We start from the raw sequence: 25507 nt of genomic DNA, 5'->3' as shown, positions 1-25507 counted from the left end.
ACAGCGGATGGGGTGGTCAGCATAACTTGCCATTCCAACGAGGCTTGTGCCACGCCTTCACTTTTACAGAGTGTAGAGGACCCTCAGCACTCACTGGCAACGCCTCTTTCACCTGCAAACGAATAGACTGAAGAGTTTTGCACAGTGCACTCATATAATCAATCATGTGATCATCGACCTGCTGTAGAAAGCCTTCAACTTGCCTGTAAGGAGAAAGGTTAGGAGTGGAAAACCACATAATACTTCCATTGGGCTCAGTCCTGTTTGGCGGTTTTGCCGTCCTCTAATGTACATCAGTACTATTGGTAGAGCTTGTACAATTTAGACCTGTCTCGGCCGTTACCTTCGACAGTTTCTGTTTGATGGTCTGGTTTAGACGTTCCACCGCACCAGCCGACTGCGGATGATAAGCGCAGTGTGTGTTCAAATTAGTTTCAAAGCATCAGAAAGATGTTGGACCAGTTTGTTCACAAAGTGCGTGCCATTGTCTGATGAAATTTTTACTGGTACTCCAAACCTAGGAATTACTTCCCCAGTTTGTGAGTTTCAATCACCTCAAAGTCATTTACAATGGCATAGGCCGTGGAAGGAGAACCATCAACATACAAGACCAGCATTTAAGTCAGGTATGTCAGTCAAGTCTGCGCGAGGTTTAGAAATGATGTCCAGTACAGTCAGACAGTCATGAGGTACACCTTTAAGTTCATTGGGAAGGAGTGTGGCAGGATTCAAAGAATTACAAGGGTGTATCGTAACATGCCAGAGTGAACAAAATGTTCTGTAACGACAGAATTCGCGCATTGGACAAATGTGTCGTTTGAGCCGACGTCAAAATTTGATGAACCTGATGTGGCACATGAACATATGTAGCAGCTATTGAGCGCACACACGGTGGATGTCCGCGAATGACCGGATCCAACCGTTTCGAATAAAAACACAATAGGCCTATTTCTGTTCCCATGGGGTTGAGTCAAGACTGCAGACATGAAGCCATTGTGCTCATTTACATAGAGCCTGAAAGGCTTAGCGTAATCCGGATGTCCCAAAAAGGGAGCAGATGAAATGGCAGTTTTTAGCTGCTCAAAACCAACTCTGTCAACCTCTGCTGTCCATGTCACATGATCATTTAGCATGAGTTCATGGCCATGAGCAATGTCCTGCAAAGGCTGAGAAATTTCTGCAAAATCAATGATCCATGGTCTGCAGTAGTTCAACATTCTGAGCCAGCTCATCATTTGCTTTTTGGTTAAGGGCTTCGGAGACTGGAGGATGCCAACAATTCGTCCAGAATCAATGTTGCACCCTGCAGAGGTCAAGATGTATCCCAAATATTTGACCTTAGGCTGCACTAATTGAAGGTTTGATTTAGAACACGTATGGCCATTGTTTGCTAAAAAATATTAGCAGTGCTTTTGTGAAAATTTCACAATGTTCCTTAGACTCTGAACATAACAAAAAGATCTACAAATTGGATCAGAGTGCTGCCCCCGGGTGGCAGGAATGATTCTAGATTCCGTTTCAATTCTTGTGAAAAGAAAGTTGGTGAATCACAACATCCCTGTGGCATAACACACCACTGATAAGGTTTCCCCTTAAAAGTGAAAGCAAACCAGAATCTGCTATCCTCCTGCACAGGGATACTGAAGAATACATTAGCCAAGTCAATCACTGAGTAGAATTTCGAATTGGGAGGGATACCTGACAACACAGTGGATGGATTAGTGGAACAAATGGAATTGAATTGTTGTTCAGTCGAAGGAGTTACTGCGGAAGGCAAACAATGCTTTGATGCAGAGCAGAGAGTATTCCCCTGATCGGAATTTAGAACTCGGAATTTGGAACACAGAATTCAGAACTCGGAACTCAGAATTTAGAACTCGGAACGTGGAATTCGAAATTTAAAATTTGGAATTCGAAATTTAGAATTCGGAATTCAGAAGTTGGAATTTGGAATTCCGAACTTGGAATTTGGAACTTGGAACTCAGAACGTGGAATTCGGAATTTAGAATTTGGAATGTGGAATTTAGAATTCATAACTTGGAATTTGGAATTTAGAGCTCGGAACGTGGAATTCAAAATTGAAAAATTTGGAACTCGGAACTCAGAACTTAAAATTCGGAATTCTGAAGTTGGAATTTGGAATTCAGAACTTAGAATTTGGAACTCGGAACGTGGAATTCGTAATTTAAAATTTGGAACTCGGAATTAGGAATGTGGAATTCAGAATTTAGAACTTGGAATTCGAAACTCAGAATTTAGAACTCGGATTTGGAATTTGTAAAGCAGAATGAACCTGTATCAATTCTAATAAAGTTGATAAAGACGATTTTCTGACTTTACGATTATAAATCATGCGGGGACACAGACACAGTCTCGATACTGCAGGGTTTGTCTGAAACACTATGAGTGACACTGATCTCTTACTTTTTAATACAAGCAGAGAAATCACAGAATTAATGCTTATAAAATCGAGGAAATCCTCTTAAACTAACCTGACTGGTGGGACTGGGAAGGGCCAGTCAGTCCTGGCGTGGCAGCTTCTCGATGTTCCCGGAGAGAACGTCGGACCCCAGGCAGCTCGGGTGAGGCCTCTCTGTGGAAGAGGACCTGCCGCAAAGATCTCCCAGAAAAATCAGCAGCCAGCAGTGGAGCGAAGAGCCGGTAAACTTCTCTCTTACTCGTCGGTAGGTGAGCAGGGGGCCGAAGACGATGATCCTGGCGTCGGTCTTTTTCCAAACGGTGCTGAAGCCACGACGCTGCTGCTAAGGGAAGCCGCCTGCCGAACACGGGCACATGGAAAACAGGAGACAGTGGGAGCAGGTGAAGACGAAGTCGAAGAGCTGTGGTGGTGGCAAAGCTGATATTAAAGACTATAAAGTAGGGACGGTCGCTTGACGCTCTCAGACTCACGTCTCAAACAGCAGTTCAGAGTCTAACCAAAAGTACCAGAGATCACGTGATCGGTGGAACCGAAGCTTTGTTGCGTCACTGAAACGCAATTACATGCCGAGCGCAACGAGCTGAATAAAAAATAAATATGTACTTAACTGGGAAAACTTGCTTCTAGTCACAGAGAAGGAGTGACTAAAGCTCAGCTCTCTGGAGTCATTTAAACCTTTCAAGTCAAGTCAAGTTAAGTCAAATTTACTTGTATAGCACTTTTTACAACTCTTGTTGTCACAAAGCAGCTTTACATAATTAGTAATTAGTAAAAGATAACATAAAAAGACCTGAATGATCCAAGACCCCCAGTGAGCAAGCCAACAGTGACAGTGGCAAGGAAACACTCCCTCAGAGCTGGAGGAAGAAACCTTGGGAGGAACCAAGACTCACAAAGGGGACCCATCCTCTTCTGGTCAGAACTATTTATAAATTATTGGTAAAAGTTACCAAACCATCTATACTGTTAAACTGCTCTGATCATAATCATAATATAATAATCGTGGTGTAGTAGAACTTAACATTGTCATGGCAGTGATGGTCAGAGTAATGATAGTTAATAGTGGTGATATTAATAGTGGCAGATAGTTAAGAGTCCATTTAGGTTTTAACATGGTCATTAGACAATACACTAGGATCAAGATTTGGTTTCTTGATTAAAGGTTTTATGACTGCTCATTTAAGGGTTTTTGGTACATGCCCTAAGCTAAGGGATGAGTTTACAATAGTTAAAAGAGGTCTGATTATAATTGGGAGTATTTCTTTTAGTATTTTAGAGGGAATTGGGTCAAGTGTACAGGTTGTATAATTTGCTGAGGAAATCATTTTTTCTAGTTCTGGCTGTGGAAGTGGGTTGAAGGCTTCCAGCCTTTGTTCTACAACTGAGTTATGTTCTAAAGCAGACGGTCATGTTTGATTTAATAAGCAGGGTTGGATTTGTTGTCTAATATTTTCTATTTTATTAATAAAATAATCCACAAAAGCATTACTGGTTAAGGATGTTGGAATCTGGGGTTGAGAATCTGTCTGGCTTTTAGTAAGTTTAGAGATCTCTCTAAAAAGTACTCTGGGGTTGTTTTTGTTTTTCTCGATCAGCGAGGCCAAACACGCTGAGCGAGCTTTAATGAGTGTCTTTCTATATTGACTAAGGCTGTCCTTCCAGGCAGGGTGGAACCCCTCTACTTGGACATCCAGCGATTTAGCGATGTGGGTGGGCTGTAAGACTCAGCGCCACTGGTGTTCGGGTGGGCTAGATTCGGCCTTAGCGCTAGCATTAGCCTTAGCTTTCCGGCTATGCCGCCGAGACGTCACCCATTCGCCCCGCTGTGAGGGCTCTAACGCCGGAGTGGGGGGTGCTAGCTCTCCCTGAGGCATCCGGGGCTGCTACCAGTGACTCTGTATCCTTTAGTAAAGCCATGATGCTCACCTCCAACTGCTCCACTTTCTCCTCCACAGAGCTAACTAGCTCACATTTAGTACAAACACTATCATTATCACTAGTGGAGGAAAAAGGGTCTAGACTAAACATGCCACACTTCTCACACTCAAAAAGTCCAGAAACAGCCTTAATAAAGTAGAAACTTACCGCCTGCAGTTGATTTGGGCACTGAAATAAACGTTGTTGTAGGTAAAACTGCTGCTCCGCTTTTTGTTGAGTCTTTTGATAAACCTGTGGCTGTAAACACGATCTAACAGCAGTTAGTAAACGTACGACGCAGTAGATCACTAAACAGATCTATAAAAAATAAGCGCTAGAAAGTGACAGAAAGAGGAAAAACAAGCTAAACACGGAGACAGTGATTCCTCCAAGCTCCAGGTCAGGAGTCAGGATTTCACACAAGGGTTAGCGGCAAGCGGCGAGCTACAGAGACCCGATTCAGATCTAGAGGAGAGACAGTTCCTCCAGAAAAGCAGACAAGTGGTTGCTATGGATACTGAATTATTTCATTTCTAACCAAATAATGTATTAGTTTATTTATTTTAGTTATTATATTTTATTCATTTATTTCATTTATTTAGATGTTACTTTGATCTACTTTATTTTTAAATGTTATTTTTTTAAAGTTGACTTGTACTGTCATATTTTATATTTTATCTCCATATTCTGGTTTTATTTGTGTCAGTTTTGTTTATTAATCTTTTCTTAATATTGTTTTTCTTAATATCTTAATATTAAATCATATTTGTATACTTTACTAATTAAATATTAGTTTATTTTATCATATCATTTATTCTTAATCTTCTATTATCTTGAATTTATTTTTTAATGTTTTTAATTTATTAATTTACCTTCGTTCATTTTAGATAAAATATATCAAATAAAATAGATTTTTCTCTTTCAATCCTCGTCTATTGTAAAAACTGTATTTTTCAAGGGAAATAAAGGTTGGTTGATTGATTGTTTAGTTGATTGTATTTTGTTTTAACGGCCACCCAGAATGTAACAGCTGAATCAAGAATGGCTAATCGTTCAAATTACAGCAGACTTTGAGTTTGCACAATTTAAGTGTTCATCAACTGAACAAGCACATAGTGAACGTTGGCTCAGTTTGAGCTAGATCTCATTTTTCTTTCCTGTTAGAATTTCTGTTAAAGTTACTAAAGTTACCAGTTTTTTTTTTAGAAGTTATTAGTGGGGTCAGTTGGTTAAAACATACTAGCTTGTTCAGTAAAATAAAGTTTTAGTCACCAGCAGAACTTATCAGTTACTTATTGAATTGAGAAGATTGATGAAGGCTGGATCTACGGTCAGCGAGGGAGGGGCTCGGAAGGTCCTAAACCTGTAAGACAAAAAAAAGTCAATACATATATAGAAACTGAATGATGAACTAACTCTTACACACTTGCAGTTAGATAAATATTGAGTCACACAAATAGTTGCAATGGACAGACACTTGTTTGATGGATCCACCATTAGGAAGGAGGGGAGTCCTGAAAGCCTGCAAGACAACAAAGAAAGTCGATACATGTATAGAAACTGAATGATCACGTACCTGTGTTACGGGAAACCTTATTACTTTGTGTGTGATTCTTAATCTAGTAGTATGCAAGTATACTTCAATGTATTGTAATCAAGTTATGCTGTTTCTCTCCTATGCAGTATGCAAGACTATGGCACATGTATAGAACATGTACTCTGTGAGTCATCATAAAGCTTAAGTTAGGAGTAGTTACACTCTGATGTGCTGGTTGCTCATGTTTATGCCCCTATATGGTAGAATAAGTCTGTGAGTGTTTCTAATATGTATATGTACACTTGCAGAATTTAAATATGCAGTCTGTTGTACCACAATGTGGTGGGGAGTAGATGTTTTTGTGTACCAGACACTGTCGACAGGAACTGAAACTGGCTGTGACTGTTTCAACTTCCTCATTTCCTATGTATATAAGAAAGCCATGCATACTTGTTAAGCAGCGACTATATTCTGTTGCTCGAATAAAGTTATTACTCACTGCAATACAAGACAGGGTTGTGTTGTTTCTCAACTTCCACCACACCTGTTAAACAGTAGCAAACAGATAGACAGCGAGCCATACACAGTTGCAGATGGATGGACCCTTGATGCACAGATGCACCATCAGGGAGGAAAGGGGTATTGGCATCCTCAGAACCTAAAGGATAACGAAGACAATCAATACAGGTTTTGAAACTGAAAGATCACTTACCTTTTACACAGTTGCAGAACAATAGACAGTGAGGCAGACACAGCTTCAGATGGACAGATTGATGGTGGCTGAATCTACGTTCAGGGAGGGAGGGGCTCTGAAAGTCCTAAACCTGTAAGACAAAAAAAAAAAAACGTCAATACATGTATAGAAACTGAATGATGAACTAACTCTTACACACTTGCAGTCAGAAAGATCGAGTCACACAAATAGTTGCAATGGACAGACACTTGTTTGATGGATCCACCATTGGGAAGGAGGGGGGGGGGTCCTGGGGTCCTGAAAGCCTGTAAGACAACAAAGAAAATCAATACATGTATAGAAACTGAATGATCACCTACCTGTTAGACAGTAGCAAACAGATTGACAGCGAGCCGTACACTGTGGCAGATGGATTAAACCTTGATGGACAGATGCACCATCAGGGAGGGAAGGGGTAATGGCATCCTCGGAACCTGAAAGACAACAAGACAGTCAATACAGGTTTTGAAACTGAAAGATCACTTACCTTTTACACAGTTGCAGAACAATAGGGAGTGAGGCAGACACAGCTGCAGATGGACAGATTGATGGTGGCTGAATCTACGGTCAGGGAGGGAGGGGCTCTGAAAGTCCTAAACCTTTGAGACAAAAAAACCAAAAAAAAACGTCAATACATGTATAGAAACTGAATGATGACCTAACTCTTACACACTTGCAGTCAGATAGATATCAAGTCACACAAATAGTTGGAATGGACAGACCCTTGTTTGATGGATCCACCATTAGGAAGGAGAGGGGGGTCCTGGAGTCCTGAAAGCCTGTAAGACAACAAAGAAAATCAATACATGTATAGAAACTGAATTATCACCTACCTGTTAGACAGTAGCAAACAGATAGACAGCGAGCCGTACACAGTTGCAGATGGATGGACCCTTGATGGACAGATGAACCATCAGGGAGGGAAGGGGTATTGGCATCCTCAGAACCTGAAAGATAACAAAGACAATCAATACAGGTTTTGAAACTGAAAGATCACTTACCTTTTACACAGTTGCAGAACAATAGACAGTGAGCCAGACACAGCTGCAGATGGACAGATTGATGGTGGCTGGATCGACAGTCAGGGAGGGAGGGGTTCTGAAGGTCCTGAACCTGTAAGACAACAAAGAAAGTCAATACATGTATAGAAACTGAATGATCACCTACCTGTTAGACAGCAGCAAACAGATAGACAGCGAGCCGTACACAGTGACAGATGGATGGACCCTTGATGGACAGATGCACCATCAGGGAGGGAAGGCGTAATGGCATCCTCTAAAACTATAAGACAACAAAGAAAATCAATACATGTATAGAAACTGAATGATCACCTACCTGTTAGACAGTAGCAAACAGATAGACAGCGAGCTGTACACAGTGGCAGATGGATGCACCATCAGGGTGGGAAGGGGTAATGGCATCCTCTGAACCTGTATGACAACAAACAAAATCAATACATGTATAGAAACTGAATGATCACCTACCTGTTAGACAGTAGCAAACAGATAGACAGCGAGCCGTACACAGTGGCAGATGGATGCACCATCAGGGTGGGAAGGGGTAATGGCATCCTCTGAACCTGTATGACAACAAAGAAAATCAATACATGTATAGAAACTGAATGATCACCTACCTGTTAGACAGTAGCAAACAGATAGATAGCGAGCCGTACACAGTGACAGATGGATGGACCCTTGATGGAAAGATGCACCATCAGGGAGGGAAGGGGTAATGGCATCCTCTAAACCTGTAAGACAACAAACAGTGTCAATACATGTATAGAAACTGAATGATCACCTACCTGTTAGACAGTAGCAAACAGATAGACAGCAAGCCGTACACAGTTGCAGATGGATGAAACCTTGATGGACAGATGCACCATCAGGGAGGGAAGGGATAATGGCATCCTAAAAACCTGTAAGACAACAAAGAAAATCAATACATGTATAGAAACTGAATGATCACCTACCTGTTAGACAGTAGCAAACAGATTGACAGCGAGCCGTACACAGTGGCAGATGGATTAAACCTTGGACAGATGCACCATCAGGGAGGGAAGGGGTAATGGCATCCTCTAAACCTGTAAGACAAAAAAAACCTGTAAAACATAAATGTATAGAAACTGAATGATCACCTACCTGTTAGACAGTAGCAGACAGATAGACAGCGAGTTGTACACAGTAACAGATCTATGGAGCCTTGATGGACAGATGCACAATCAGGGAGGGAAGGGGTATTGGCATCCTCTAAACCTGTATGACAACAAAGAAAATCAATACATGTTTAGAAACTGAATGATCACCTACCTTTTAGACAGTAACAAACAGATTGACAGCAAGTTGTACACAGTAACAGATCTATGGAGCCTTGATGGACAGATGCACAATCAGGGAGGGAAGGGGTAATGGCATCCTCTGAACCTGTATGACAACAAAGAAAATCAATACATGTATAGAAACTGAATGATCACCTACCTGTTAGACAGTAGCAAACAGATAGACAGCGAGCCGGACACAGTGGCAGATGGATGGAACCTTGATGGACAGATGCACCATCAGGGAGGGAAGGGGTAATGGCATCCTCTAAACCTGTAAGACAACAAACAGTGTCAATACATGTATAGAAACTGAATGATCACCTACCTGTTAGACAGTAGCAAACAGACAGAAAGCGAGCCATACACAGTGACAGATGTATGGACCCTTGATGGACAGATGCACCATCAGGGAGGGAAGGGGTATTGGCATCCTCAGATCCTAAATGATAACAACGACAATCAATACAGGTTTTGAAACTGAAAGATCACTTACCTTTTACACAGTTGCAGAACAATAGGGAGTGAGGCAGACACAGCTGCAGATGGACAGATTGATGGTGGCAGAATCTACGGTCAGGGAGGGAGGGGCTCTGAAAGTCCTAAACCTTTTAGACAAAAAAAACAAAAAAAAACGTCAATACATGTATAGAAACTGAATGATGACCTAAATCTTACTCACTTGCAGTCAGATAGATATCGAGTCACACAAATAGTTGGAATGGACAGACCCTTGTTTGATGGATCCACCATTAGGAAGGAGGGGGGGTCCTGGAGTCCTGAAAGCCTGTAAGACAACAAAGAAAATCAATACATGTATAGAAACTGAATGATCACCTACCTGTTAGTCAGTAGCAAACAGATAGACAGCGAGCCGTACACAGTTGCAGATGGATGGACCCTTGATGGACAGATAAACCATGAGGGAGGGAAGGGGTATTGGCATCCTCAGAACCTGTAAGACAATAAAGAAAATCAATACATGTTTAGAAACTGAATGATCACCTACCTTTTACACAGTTGTAGAACAATAGACAGTGAGCCAGACACAGCTGCAGATAGACAGATTGATGGTGGCTGGATCTACAGTCAGGGAGGGAGGGGTTCTGAAGGTCCTGAACCTGTAAGACAACAAAGAAAGTCAATACATGTATAGAAACTGAATGATCACCTACCTGTTAGAAAGTAGCAGACAGATAGACAGCAAACCATACACAGTAACAGATGGATGGACCATTGATTGACAGATGCACCATCAGGGAGGGAAGGGGTAATGGCATCCTCTAAACCTGTAAGACAACAAAGAAAATCAATACATGTTTAGAAACTGAATGATCACCTACCTTTTAGACAGTAACAAACAGATTGACAGCGAGTTGTACACAGTGACTGATCTATGGAGCCTTGATGGACAGATGCACAATCAGGGAGGGAAGGGGTAATGGCATCCTCTAAACCTGTAAGACAACAAACAGTGTCAATACATGTATAGAAACTGAATGATTACCTACCTGTTAGACAGTAGCAAACAGATAGACAGCGAGCCGTACACAGTGACAGATGGATGGACCCTTAATGAAGAGATGCACCATCAGGGAGGGAATGGGTAATGGCATCCTCTAAAACTATAAGACAACAAAGAAAATCAATACATGCATAGAAACTGAATGATCACCTACCTGTTGGACAGTAGCAAACAGATAGACAGCGAGCCGGACACAGTGGCAGATGGATGGAACCTTGATGGACAGATGCACCATCAGGGAGGGAAGGGATAATGGCATCCTAAAAACCTGTAAAACAAAGAAAATCAATACATGTATAGAAACTGAATGATCACCTACCTGTTAGTCAGTAGCAAACAGATAGACAGCGAGCCGTACACAGTTGCAGATGGATGGACCCTTGATGGACAGATAAACCATGAGGGAGGGAAGGGGTATTGGCATCCTCAGAACCTGAAAGATAACAAAGAAAATCAATACATGTTTAGAAACTGAATGATCACCTACCTTTTACACAGTTGTAGAACAATAGACAGTGAGCCAGACACAGCTGCAGATAGACAGATTGATGGTGGCTGGATCTACAGTCAGGGAGGGAGGGGTTCTGAAGGTCCTGAACCTGTAAGACAACAAAGAAAGTCAATACATGTATAGAAACTGAATGATCACCTACCTGTTAGACAGTAGCAGACAGATAGACAGCAAACCATACACAGTAACAGATGGATGGACCATTGATTGACAGATGCACCATCAGGGAGGGAAGGGGTAATGGCATCCTCTAAACCTGTAAGACAACAAAGAAAATCAATACATGTTTAGAAACTGAATGATCACGTACCTTTTAGACAGTAACAAACAGATTGACAGCGAGTTGTACACAGTGACTGATCTATGGAGCCTTGATGGACAGATGCACAATCAGGGAGGGAAGGGGTAATGGCATCCTCTAAACCTGTAAGACAACAAAGAAAATCAATACATGTAAAGAAACTGAATGTTGAACTAACTCTTACACACTGGCAGTCAGAAAGATCGAGTCATACAAATAGTTGCAATGGACAGACACTTGTTTAATGGATCCACCATTAGGAAGGAGGGGGGGTCCTGGAGTCCTGAAAGCCTGTAAGACAACAAAGAAAGTCAATACATGTATAGAAACTGAATGATCACCTACCTGTTAGACAGTAGCAAACAGATAGACAGCGAGCCGTACACAGTGACAGATGGATGGACCCTTGATGGACAGATGCACCATCAGGGAGGGAATGGGTAATGGCATCCTCTAAAACTATAAGACAACAAAGAAAATCAATACATGTATAGAAACTGAATGATCACCTACCTGTTAGACAGTAGCAAACAGATAGACAGCGAGCCGTACACAGTGGCAGATGGATGCACCATCAGGGTGGGAAGGGGTAATGGCATCCTCTGAACCTGTATGACAACAAAGAAAATCAATACATGTATAGAAACTGAATGATCACCTACCTGTTAGACAGTAGCAAACAGATAGACAGCAAGCCGTACACAGTTGCAGATGGATGGAACCTTGATGGACAGATGCACCATCAGGGAGGGAAGGGATAATGGCATCCTAAAAACCTGTAAGACAACAAAGAAAATCAATAAATGTATAGAAACTGAATGATCACCTACCTGTTAGTCAGTAGCAAACAGATAGACAGCAAGCCGTACACAGTTGCAGATGGATGGACTCTTGATGGACAGATGCACCATCAGGGAGGGAAGGGGTATTGGCATCCTCAGAACCTAAATGATAACAACGACAATCAATACAGGTTTTGAAACTGAAAGATCACTTACCTTTTACACAGTTGCAGAACAATAGACATTGAGCCAGACACAGCTGCAGATGGACAGATTGATGGTGGCTGGATCTACGGTCAAGGAGGTAGGGGCTCTGAACGTCCTGAACCTGTAAGACAACAAAGAAAGTCAATACATGTATAGAAACTGAATGATCACCTACCTGTTAGACAGTAGCAGACAGATAGACAGCAAACCGTACACAGTGACAGATGGATGGACCATTGATTGACAGATGCACCATCAGGTAGGGAAGGGGTAATGGCATCCTCTAAACCTGTAAGACAACAAAGAAAATCAATACATGTTTAGAAACTGAATGATCACCTACCTTTTAGACAGTAGCAAACAGATTGACAGCGAGTTGTACTCAGTGACAGATCTATGGAGCCTTGATGGACAGATGCACCATCAGGAAAGGAAGGGGTAATGGCATCCTCTAAACCTGTAAGACAACAAAGAAAATCAATACATGTAAAGAAACCGAATGATCACCTACCTGTTAGACAGAAGAAAACAGATTGACAGCGAGCCATACACAGTGACAGATGGATGGACCGTTGATGGACAGATGCACCATCAGGGAGGGAAGGGGTAATGGCATCCATTAAACCTGTAAGACAACAAAAAAAAATCAATACATGTTTAGAAACTGAATGATCACCTACCTTTTAGACAGTAGCAAACAGATCGACAGCGAGCCGTACACAGTGACAGATGGCTGGACCGTTGATGGACAGATGCACCATCAGGGGTGGAAGGGGTAATGGCATCCTCAAAACCTGTAAGACAACAAAGAAAATCAATACATGTATAGAAACTGAATGATCACCTACCTGTTACACAGTAGCAAATAGATAGATAGAGAGCTGTACACAGTGGCAGATGGATGGAACCTCGATGGACAGATGCACCATCAGTGGGGGAAGGGGTAATGGCATCCTCGGAACCTGAAAGACAACAAAGCCAGTCAATACAGGTTTTAAAACTGGAAGATCACTTACCTTTTACACATTTGCAGAACAATACACAGTGAGCCAGACACAGCTGCAGACGGACAGATTGATGGAGGCTGGATCTACGGTCAGCGAGGGAGGGGCTCAGAAGGTCCTAAATCTGTAAGACAAAAAAAAGTCAATACATGTGTAGAAACTGAATGATCACCTACCTGTTATACAGTAGCAAATAGATAGATAGAGAGCCGTACACAGTGACAGATGGATGGACCCTTGATGGACAGATGCACCATCAGGGAGGGAAGGGGTAATGGCATCCTCAGAACCTAAAAGATAACAAAGACAGTCAATACAGGTTTTGAAACTGAAATATCACTTACCTTTTACACAGTTTCAGAACAATAGAGAATGAGCCAGACACAGCTGCAGATGGACAGATTGATGGTGGCTGGATCTACGGTCAGGGAGGGAGGGGCTCTGAAGGTCCTAAACCTGTAAGACAAAAAAAAGTCAATACATGTATAGAAACTGAATGATCACCTACCTGTTAGACAGAAGAAGACAGATAGACAGCTAACCGTACACAGTGGTAGATGGATTAAACCTTGATGGACAGATGCACCATCAGGAAAGGAAGGGGTATTGGCATCCTCAGAACCTGAAAGACAACAAAGACAGTCAATACAGGTTTTGAAACTGAAAGATCACTTACCTTTTACACAGTTGCAGAACAATAGACAGTGAGCCAGACACAGCTGCAGATGGATGGACCCTTGATGGACAGATACACCATCAGGAAAGAAGGGGTAATGGCATCCTCGAAACCTGAAAGACAACAAACACAGTCAATACAGGTTTTGAAACTGAATGATCACCTACCTGTTAGACAGCAGCAAACAGACAGACAGCGAGCCGAACACAGTTGCAGATGGATGGACCCTTGATGGACAGATGAACCATCAGGGAGGGAAGGGGTAATGGCATCCTCTAAACCTGTAAGACAACAAAGAAAATTAATACATGTACAGAAACTGAATGATCACCTACCTGTTAGACAGTAGCAAACAGATAGACAATTAGCCGTACACAGTGACAGATGGATGGACCCTTGACGGACAGATGCACCATCAGGGAGGGAAGGGGTAATGGCATCCTCTAAAGCTATGAGACAACAAAGAAAATCAATACATGTATAGAAAATGAATGATCACCTACCTGTTAGACAGCAGCAAACAGATTGACAGCGAGCCGTAGAAAGTGGTAGATGGATTAAACCTTGATGGACAGATGCACCATCAGGGAGGGAAGGGGTAATGGCATCCTCGGAACCTGAAAGACAACAAAGAAAGTCAATACAGGTTTTAAATCTGAAAGATCCCTTACCTTTTACACAATTGCAGAACAATACACAGTGAGCCAGACACAGCTGCAGGCGGACAGATTGATGGAGGCTGGATTTATGGTCAGCGAGGGAGGGGCTCAGAAGGTCCAGACAGAAAGACAGCGAGCCGTACACAGTGGCAGATGGATGGAACCTTGATCGACAGATGCACCATCAGGGAGGGAAGGGGTAATGGCAACCTTGGAACATGAAAGATCACTTACCTTTTACACAGTTGCAGAACAATACACAGTGAGCCAGACAGAGCTGCAGATGGACAGATTGATGGACGCTGGATCTACGGTCGGCGAGGGAGGGGCTCAGAAGGTCCTAAACCTGTAAGACAAAAAAAAAGTCAATACATGTGTAGAAACTGAATGATGAACTAACTCTTACACACTTGCAATCGGATAGATATCGAGTGACACAAGTAGTTGCAATGGACAGACCCTTGTTTGATGGATACACCATTAGGAAGGGGGGGGGGGGGTCCTGGAGTCCTGAAAGCCTGTAAGACAACAAAGAAAGTCAATACATGTATAGAAACTGAATGATCACCTACCTGTTAGACAGTAGAAAACAGATAGACAGCGAGCCGTACACATTGACAGATGGATGGACCCTCGATGGACAGATGCACCATCACGGAGGGAATGGGTAATGGCATCCTCTAAACCTGTAAGACAACAAAAAATAAATAAATACATGTATAGAAACTGAATGATCACCTACCTGTTAGACAGGTGCAGACAGACAGACAGCGAGCCGTACACAGTTGCAGATGGATGGAACCTTGATGGACAGATGCACCATCAGGGAGGGAAGGGGTAATGGCATCCTCTAAACCTGTAAGACAACAAAGAAAATCAATACATGTATAGAAACTGAATGATCACCTACCTATTAGACAGTAGTAAACAGATAGACAGCGAGCCATACACAGTGGCAGATGGATGGAACCTTGATGGACAGATGCACCATGAGGGAGGGAAGGGGTAATGGCATCCTCTAAACCTGTAAGACAACAAAGAAAATCAATACATGTATTGAAACTGAATGATCACCTACCTGTTACACAGTAGCAAACAGATAGACAGCGAGCCATACACAGTGGCAGATGGATGGAACCTTGATGGACAGATGCACCATCAGGGAGGGAATGGGTAATGGCATCCTCTAAACCTGTAAGACAACAAAAAAAATAAATACATGTATAGAAACTGAATGATCACCTACCTGTTAGACAGGTGCAGACAGACAGACAGCGAGCCGTACACAGTGGCAGATGGATGGAACCTTGATGGACAGATACACCATCAGGGAGGGAAGGGGTAATGGCATCCTCTAAACCTGTAAGACAACAAAGAAAATCAACACATGTATAGAAACTGAATGATCACCTACCTGTTAGTCAGTAGCAAACAGATCGACAGCGAGCCGTACACAGTTGCAGATGGATGGACCCTTGATGGACAGATGCACCATTAGGGAGGGAAAGGGGTAATAGCATCCTCTAAACCTGTAAGACAACAAAGAAAATCAATACATGTATAGAAACTGAATGATCACCTACCTGTTACACAGTAGAAAACAGATAGACAGCGAGCCATACAGAGTGGTAGATGGATTAAACCTTGATGGACAGATGCACCATCAGGGAGGGAAGGGGTAATGGCATCCTCGGAACCTGAAAGACAACAAAGACAGTCAATACAGGTTTTAAATCTGAAAGATCACTTACCTTTTACACAGTTGCAGAACAATACACAGTGATCCAGACACAGCTGCAGACGGACAGATTGATGGAGGCTGGATCTACGGTCAGCGAGGGAGGGGCTCAGAAGGTCCTAAATATGTAAGACAAAAAAAAGTCAATACATGTGTAGAAACTGAATGATCACCTACCTGTTACACAGTAGCAAATAGATAGATAGAGAGCCGTACACAGTGACAGATGGATGGACCCTTGATGGACAGATGCACCATCAGGGAGGGAAGGGGTAATGGCATCCTCTAAACCTGTAAGACAACAAAGAAAGTCAATACATGTATAGAAACTGAATGATCATCAGGGAGGGAAGGGGTATTGGCATCCTCAGAACCTAAAAGATAACAAAGACAGTCAATACACGTTTTGAAACTGAAATATCACTTACCTTTTACACAGTTTCAGAACAATAGAGAATGAGCCAGACACAGCTGCAGATGGACAGATTGATGGTGGCTGGATCTACGGTCAGGGAGGGATGGGCTCTGAAGGTCCTAAACCTGTAAGACAAAAAAAAGTCAATACATGTATAGTAACTGAATGATCACCTACCTGTTAGACAGTAGAAGACAGATAGACAGCGAACCGTACACAGTGGTAGATGGATTAAACCTTGATGGACAGATGCACCATCAGGAAGGGAAGGGGTATTGGCATCCTCAAAACCTGAAAGACAACAAAGACAGTCAATACAGGTTTTGAAACTGAAAGATCACTTACCTTTTACACAGTTGCAGAACAATAGACAGTGAGCCAGACACAGCTGCAGATGGATGGACCCTTGATGGACAGATGCACCATCAGGAAAGAAGGGGTAATGGCATCCTCGAAACCTGAAAGACAACAAACACAGTCAATACAGGTTTTGAAACTGAATGATCACCTACCTGTTAGACAGCAGCAAACAGACAGACAGCGAGCCGAACACAGTTGCAGATGGATGGACCCTTGATGGACAGATGAACCATCAGGGAGGGAAGGGGTAATGGCATCCTCTAAACCTGTAAGACAACAAAGAAAATTAATACATGTACAGAAACTGAATGATCAACCTACCTGTTAGACAGTAGCAAACAGATAGACAATTAGCCGTACACAGTGACAGATGGATGGACCCTTGACGGACAGATGCACCATCAGGGGGGAAAGGGGTAATGGCATCCTCGGAACCTGAAAGACAACAAAGACAGTCAATACAGGTTTTAAATCTGAAAGATCCCTTACCTTTTACACAATTGCAGAACAATACACAGTGAGCCAGACACAGCTGCAGGCGGACAGATTGATGGAGGCTGGACTTATGGTCAGCGAGGGAGGGGCTCAGAAGGTCTAGACAGAAAGACAGCGAGCCGTACACAGTGGCAGATGGATGGAACCTTGATCGACAGATGCACCATCAGGGAGGGAAGGGGTAATGTCAACCTTGGAACATGAAAGATCACTTACCTTTTACACAGTTGCAGAACAATACACAGTGAGCCAGACAGAGCTGCAGATGGACAGATTGATGGAGGCTGGATCTACGGTCGGCGAGGGAGGGGCTCAGAAGGTCCTAAACCTGTAAGACAAAAAAAAAAGTCAATACATGTGTACAAACTGAATGATGAACTAACTCTTACACACTTGCAATCGGATAGATATCGAGTGACACAAGTAGTTGCAATGGACAGACCCTTGTTTGATGGATACACCATTAGGAAGAAGGGGGGGTCCTGGAGTCCTGAAAGCCTGTAAGACAACAAAGAAAGTCAATACATGTATAGAAACTGAATGATCACCTACCTGTTAGACAGTAGAAAATAGATAGACAGCGAGCCGTACACAGTGACAGATGGATGGACCCTCGATGGACAGATGCACCATCAGGGAGGGAATGGGTAATGGCATCCTCTAAACCTGTAAGACAACAAAAAATAAATAAATACATGTATAGAAACTGAATTATCACCTACCTGTTAGACAGGTGCAGACAGACAGACAGCGAGCCGTACACAGTGGCAGATGGATGGAACCTTGATGGACAGATGCACCATTAGGAAGGGAAAGGGTAATGGCATCCTCTAAACCTGTAAGACAACAAAGAAAATCAGTACGTGTATAGAAACTGAATGATCACCTACCTGTTAGACAGCAGCAAACAGATTGACAGCGAGCCGTACAAAGTGGTAGATGGATTAAACCTTGATGGACAGATGCACCATCAGGGAGGGAAGGGGTAATGGCATCCTCGGAACCTGAAAGACAACAAAGACAGTCAATACAGGTTTTAAATCTGAAAGATCACTTACCTTTTACACAGTTGCAGAACAATACACAGTGAGCCAGACACAGCTGCAGGCGGACAGATTGATGGAGGCTGGATTTACGGTCAGCGAGGGAGGGGCTCAGAAGGTCCTAAACCTATAAGACAAAAAAAGTCAATACATATATAGAAATTGAATGATGAACTCTCTCTTACACACTTGCAGTAGGAAAAATATCGAGTCACACAAATAGTTGCAATGGACAGACACTTCTTTCATGGATCCACCATTAGGAAGGAGGGGGGGGGTCCTGGAGTCCTGAAAGCCTATAAGACAACAAAGAAAATCAATACATGTATAGAAACTGAATGATCACCTACCTGTTAGACAGTAGAAAACAGATAGACAGCGAGCCGTACACATTGACAAATGGATGGACCCTTGATGGACAGATGCACCATCAGGGAGGGAATGGGTAATGGCATCCTCTAAACCTGTACGACAACAAAAAAAATAAATACATGTATAGAAACTGAATGATCACCTACCTGTTAGACAGGTGCAGACAGACAGACAGCGAGCCGTACACAGTGGCAGATTGATGGAACCTTGATGTACAGATACACCATCAGGGAGGGAAGCGGTAATGGTATCCTCTAAACCTGTAAGACAAGAAAAAAAAATAAATGCATGTATAGAAACTGAATGATCACCTACCTGTTAGACAGGGGCAGACAGACAGACAGCGAGCCGTACACAGTGGCAGATGGATGGAACCTTGATGGACAGATGCACCATCAGGGAGGGAAGGGGTAATGGCATCCTCTAAACCTGGAAGAGAACAAATAAAATAAATACCTGTATAGAAACTGAATGATCACCTACCTGTTAGTCAGTAGCAAACAGATAGACAGCGAGCCGTACACTGTTGCAGATGGATGGACCCTTGATGGACAGATGCACCATCAGGGAGGGAAGGGGTAATGGCATCCTCTAAACCTGTAAGACAACAAAGAAAATCAATGCATGTATAGAAACTGAATGATCATCTACCTGTTAGACAGTAGAAAACAGATAGACAGCGAGCCTTACACAGTGACAGATGGATGGACCCTTGATGGACAGATGCACCATCAGGGAGGGAAGTTGCAATGGCATCCTCTAAACCTGTAAGACAACAAAGAAAATCAACACATGTTTAAAAACTGAATGATCACCTACCTTTTAGACGGTAGCAAACTGTTATACAGTAGCAAACAGATAGACACCGAGCCAAACAAAGTGGCAGATGGATGGACCCTTGGTGCACGGATGCAACATCAGAGAGGGAAGGGCTAATTGCATCTTCGGAACTTGAAAGACAACAAAGACAGTCAATACAGGTTTTGAAACTGAAAGATCACTTACCTTTACACAGTTTCAGAACAATAGACAGTGAGCCAGACACAGCTGCAAATGGACAGATTGATAGTGGCTGGATCTACGGTCAGGGAGGGAGGGGCTCAGAAGGACCTGAACCTGTAAGACAAAAAAAAAAACAAGTCAATACATGTATAGAAACTGAATGATGACCTAACTCTTACACACTTGCAGTCAGATAGATAGCGAGTCACACACACCATTGCAATGGACAGACCCTTGTTTGTTGGATCCACCATTAGGAAGGAGGAGGGTGGGGTCCTGGGGTCCTGAAAGCCTGTAAGACAACAAAGAAATAGAGAACTTGTAAGACAAAAAAGAAAGTCAATACATGTTTAGAAACTGGTTGATTGTTTAAATGATCATTCACCTCTTATACACTGTCATACAAATACAGTTGCAGATGGAAAGAGGCTTGTTGGCCGGGTTTGAACAAGTTAAAGTTTATTGAGGTTCCTGCTGGAACAGCCTGACAAACGTGTGTTGCAGTAATCTAACCGTGAGTTTAAGTGTGTACTAGCTTTTCTGCATCTTGTAGAGATAAGGAATTTCTTAGTTTGCCAATGTAGAAAATCTGTGTTATGTATTTAGCTATATGTTGCTCAAATGATAGATCTGAATCAAATAAGACACCAAGATTTGTAGATGCTTAACCTGGAATAATGGAAAAAACAGCCAAGTCTAACATTTAGTATGAGTTTACTTCTAGTGTCTTTTGGACCCAAAAAGAGAACCTCTGTTTTGTTACTTTTAAGAAGAAGTCATTTGGCATCCAGAGTACATCCTTCACACAGTCCTCAATTTTCTTTAATCTAGAGTTACCATCAGGTTTGGCTGATATATAGAGCTGTGTCATCTGCATCTGAAAGTTAACATCATGTCTGCTTATAACTGCCCAGTGGTAACATCTATAATGTAAATAATATATGCCCTTAAATAGAGCATTGTGGAACTCCAAATCAGACTTCTCTGTAATTTAGAAATACTGACTGATAGGGTTCGTTTAGATATGATTTGAACCACAATAGGGCTGTTCCTGTGATTCCAACCATGTTCTCTAATCTTTCTAAGAGAATAGTGTTATCTATAGTGTCAAAGGCTAAACTGAGGGTGAGTAGGGCTACATAGCAAGAGGCAAGAAAGAGATCGTTTGTAATCTTCACTTGGGCTATCTGAATCCAGATTGGAATTTCTCATACATTTCATTTTTACTCAGGTATAAGCAGAGTTGTTGAGCCACAGCATTTTCTAATATCTTGGACAGAAATGTTAAGCTTGAGATGGGTCTATAATTGACAGTACACTAGGATCAAGATTTAGTTTCTTAATCAAAGGTTTTATAACAGCAAATTTAAGGGATTTGGGCACATGGTCTTAGGTAAGGGATGCATTTACTATTGTTAAAGGAGGTCTGATTATAATTGGGAGTAATTCTGACAGTATTTTAGAGGGAATCTGGTCGAGTGTACAGGTTGTAAAATTTATTGAGGAAATACTTTTTTGTTAGTTCTGGCTGTGGAAGTGTGTAGAAGACATCCAGCCTTTATTCTACAACTAATTTATATTCTAAATCAGCTACACCGGGTGACAGCCATGTTTAATTTAATAAGGAGTGTTGGATTTGTTGTCAAATATTTTCTATTTTATTATTAAAATAGTCCATAAAATATTACTGGTTAAGGTAGTAGGGATCTGGGGTTGAGAATTTGCCCAACATACCTGACTTGGGTTGTATATTTAACAGTCTAAATTTAAATTTATTTGTGGAAGTTACTTGTACTGGTAAGATTTGATACATATGGTTCCTTTTTTTCCCCCTAAGATTGTTAAAACCAATTTTCTGTTCTCTATATATGCTCGATACTGCAGGGTTTGTTTGAAATGTGAGCAAGTGATACTAATATTACTTTTTTAATACAAGAAAAAGAGAAGAACGGGCAGAACAAATGGTTTGAATGCAGTAAATTATCACTTACCTGACAGATCTCAGGCAGCACAGGTGTAGCCTTTCTCGGTGGTAGAGGACAGAACGTCAAACCTGCAGTCAGCAGTGGAGCGTGAAGAGTCAGCTGAACGGCTTGCTTCCTCGATCCTGGCGTCTGTTTTCTTCCAAACGGTGTCTGAAATTTAGTGTACTAGAGGTCTTCCAGGCATTCCAGCATTGCCCTTAGGGCCCTATATTTAATAGGGTCTTACAATAAAATCTCCAACAATGAGAACACCGTCTGCAGTAGTTGCCCTCTCTGCTGGAGCATGCAGAGCCATAGACAAAGTCGATAAAGGCCCAGTTGCTTCAGGGTTGAACAATATCTCTCTCGGTAAATCGCTCAAAGAAAAAAAATAAAAATAAACATCAGCTCCCACCTTAGGCCTTCCACTTCCTTTTTGTTTTTCTTTTTTCTGGCCCAGGGAGAAAGGGAATTGCGCAATATGCAGAGGTGGTCAGAGTTAGGGGACCTGTCAATAATAGGTGCCTTCCTCAAACTTTTCCACACCTGTTGAAGAAAAAATGAAGAAAAACTTGTTAACTTGTTTACTGTGAATGCAGTGTCTTGTCTGCTAATGTTACTGAACATGTATACATTACTCTGTATTTAAATTAATTATTAAATTATTATTAAAAATTAATTAGAACATTTTTGTGTAGGATGTAAGCTAATTACAAATAATGCTAATGATAGTGGGTACGATACACACTCAGCACCAGATGCTTCATCATTCCGTATGCTGCACTAAGGTGGTGGTATGGGGGCCCCAAAATGAAAATCTGCTCAGAGCGCAATAAAGTCCTGGGCTGGCCCTGGTCACGCGGTTGCTTCCAGGGCCTCTCCATGGCCACCATATTCCTCGAAAGTAAACACAGAAGTTAGTTAGTAAAGCAAACTAATGTAAAGTAAGACACACAGCAGACAGCACAAGATCATAGTTTTATCAAGGATAAAACTATGATAAACAAGCCAAAGCTAATATTACAGAATATAAAAGAAATGACTTGGAGGTAGTCACATGAGATTGACAAGCAGTGTGGCTGGTTGGGAGAAGTTGTCCCATTAACTTAAATCCTAACTAATCTGAATATTTATCCATTTCAGCTATTTGTCTGTTATGTATTTCATTATCAAACTTTCTACTGTTCGAAACCGTTCATCCATAAGAACGTCTTCATCTTTAAAAAATTTTAAGCCTTCATGAGGGAAGGGGCAGTTGCTACCGAACCAGGTGATGCTAGCCCGAAATGGGACAGAATGCTAATTTGGAAAACATCCTTGATGAAGTGAGTAGAATGAGAAGATGGGAAGACTCCACTCAACAACTGGTGAATGGCCACGAGCTGCATGGCAAGTGCATAGATAATCTGTAGAGCTGTGTGGAAGATCTGGAAAATAGGAGCCACCACAATAAAGTCAGATTGTTTGGGCTTAAAAGAGGGCATTGAAGAGGAGAACTTGATTGTATGCATTGAAAAGATACTGTCAGAAGGCCTGCACATGCACATTAACAACAAATTTGAAATTGAAAGAGCACACTGCTCTCCCGGATCTCATCCGCATGAAGACCATCTTCAGAGATTCATCCTGATAAAGTTTCTGCATTCAACCACAAGAGATAATGTCTTAAAAAGCAACCCTAAAGCATCAGCAGTTACTGATGGGGAATAAACTATAAAACATCCACTAGCACAAGGGGACTGAGAGGTAGTAGACGTCTCAGACATTCCACTGACCCAAGTTAAGTTCTCTCCTTTTTGTTCTTCCTTTTTTCTCTTTGTTGTTAGTTTTGTGGACATGAATTTAACAAGAAGAGAATCCTCAGCTGGCTGCTGGAGACATTTTTCTGTTCATGTTCTCTCCTCTGCTGTGGAGAAAAGATATTTGTTGGCCTGTTTGGCTATGTTGGTTAATTTTAGAATTACATGTATCCTAATAATGTTCAGTGGTACAAAAGCAGTAGCCTATATTTTGAAAGTAGGAAGGTCAGATGGCATGGGACAATTGCTATGCAATCTTTTATTTCAGTTTTGTTATCTTATAATATGAATGGCAAATAGTGCTTATGTTAAGGTAGTTTCCTGGAATATTAATGGCTCTTATGGAGTTCTTATTTTGGTCCATAGGAGGTTGAACTTTTCTTTGCTGAAAGAGTATATGGATAGTAATGGTAGATTTATTTATAAAGAAGCCAGTATAAATGGGGGGGGGGGGGGGGGGGGGTAAATAACACTATGTAATATCTATTACTGTCATGGAGTTTATATATTGGTTAATGCCCAAGGACAAATGATTTTGGCAGGACTTTAATCAGGTCTTAGATGGGATATTAGATCAAAGTAAATAATCAGGTACCTCAACGCTAAAGGACAGAGCTGCCATTCACATGCTGATGGAGGACAATGACCTGCCCAATAATTGACTTTATTTTGATCTCAGAGTCTAACCAATACTATCACTGGTAGCACTATCAACGCTATTTCCGTGTCAGACCATGCATCTGTTGAGCTTTGTGTGAATATACATTCAGACAGGTTTAGAAGAGGTAGATGGAGAATGAACACATCTCTACTACAGGAGGAGTTATTTTCTTAAAAAAAAAAAGGTGATTTCTGGAAATATTTACAAATTAGACATTGCATGATTAGAAAGCCTTGGTCAGTAAGATCATCCGATCCAATGGTTAACTATCTAGATAACCATTTTAATCATAAGGCATCAATATTTTATAAAATATCAATTAAGGAAAATAAAGTAAAAAAATTTATACAATATAAAATTCTGCACTGGTATTATTGGACACATTGTAGGCTCTTTAAAATAGGACTAACAAATAGTAGTTTATGTTGGAAGTGTAAAAAAGAAATGTGAACCTTTTTTCATTTCATATGGGAATGACACATGGTTAAACCATTTTGGCACAGTATGTTTGTGTTTTTGGACACATGGGCGAGAGTAGCCCTGCCAGTCTCTCCCCACTTATGTCTCTTGGGAGATAAAACAGAAACCTCAAATCTAACAAAAGGCGTATATTCAGTTTTGATGGTGGGGATAACCTCAGCCATCAGAGTTATGGGCATGTAGAGTTAAAGGGCCTGTAGAACTGGGGATTTGGGATTATTTCAAGGATCATCTAATTTCTAACTAACAGCATGATTATAAGACTAAAACTAAGATGTTTGTATACCTTATTATTTCACTTTATAATTATTATTGAAGGATGGGTGTTTGTACAATGTGTATCAGTATGTATATCTGTACCAAATGAGTTTTTGTTTACTGTGTTAAACTACAAAAAAAAAAAAAGAAATGACTAGGAGTAGCAAGTAGATAGGCAAGTAAAGACCAGGATAGACAGAAAGAGCCTTGAGGATGGACGGATGGAAAAGAGCATTGTAGAGGGACAGACAGGAAAGCAACCCACAGAATCTTACTAAACTCAGTTAACATGGCTGCGTAAATCTAACCTCCC

Source organism: Salminus brasiliensis, chromosome 21 (genome assembly GCF_030463535.1).
Source record: "Salminus brasiliensis chromosome 21, fSalBra1.hap2, whole genome shotgun sequence".
Classification (NCBI taxonomy): Eukaryota; Metazoa; Chordata; class Actinopteri; order Characiformes; family Bryconidae; genus Salminus; species Salminus brasiliensis.
This window is presented reverse-complemented; position numbering follows the sequence as displayed.